This window comes from Priapulus caudatus, unplaced genomic scaffold (assembly GCF_000485595.1).
Source record: "Priapulus caudatus unplaced genomic scaffold, Priapulus_caudatus-5.0.1 Scaffold546, whole genome shotgun sequence".
In the NCBI taxonomy this organism is placed as follows: domain Eukaryota; kingdom Metazoa; phylum Priapulida; class Priapulimorpha; order Priapulimorphida; family Priapulidae; genus Priapulus; species Priapulus caudatus.
The window spans coordinates 205,621-206,644 of NW_014577607.1; positions in this window are offsets into that span (position 1 = coordinate 205,621).

Here is a 1,024-nt window from a genome sequence, read left to right on the forward strand (position 1 = left end):
AGTAGAGAGAGAGAGAGAGAGAGAGAGAGAGAGAGAGAGAGAGAGAGTTGTCGAGAGTGAGTGAGAGCTAAAGCCCCCACAGATGGCGCTGTCTTGCATCGCCTGCGCATGCGCACCCGAGGCGTGCCACCGCCAGCTATGGCGTCTGCTTGAAAGATCGCCGGTGAAAAAAAAAACAGCCGTGCGCTTTTGAACTGTTTGAAATCCGTGTTCTATATATAGCCGGACCCCGGAGCGAATTTATTTTCTTTGCTCGAGGGGGTATTTTGATTTTTTAGCTCGCCAGCGGGGAGCGAGGCGGTGGGATATGCACGCGCGCGTGCGTGCGTGCGTGTACGTTCGCAGACGATTTCGCGCTCCCCGTACCTTCGTCTGACGGTGACTAACCTACGAGCTTCAATAGCTCGGCGAAGTCTCTGTTTCCGTCTGCATCCATCGCGGTGTATTTGGCATCGGGGAAAAAAATTTACCCGGGGTATTTCGCCAGCCTGCGTCAAGGCTACTAATTCCTTCCTTCTGCGTCGTATTTTTTTGCGCACGAAAGATGTTACAAGTCGCATTTCGTTAGAGAGAGTAACTATGGTGCGTGCGTATATATATATATATATATATATATATATATATGTATATATTTATGTATACATCGGTCGGTATTTTGTCGCGACCGCCTGCTTACATGAATGTCGTACGTACGCACTCTCCCGCGTTTTTTCGCGTTGCAGAGTTTTTCGTGGCTTCTTTTTGATTGGTGGATTGGGATGATCTAAATGCAAAACGTCACTGGGTGTCTTCTATGCGTTAGTGCGTATAGAAGTGTTAGTAACTAGTGCTAGGCGTAACAATAATAGACTCACGCATGCACTCACTCACTCGCACACGCGCAGACGTACGCACACATACTTCACACACGCGCGCGCGCGCATGCACGCAAGCACGCACATACACACACGCACGCACACGCGCACGTGCGCCCGCACGCGCGCACACACACACACAAACACACACACACACACACACACACACA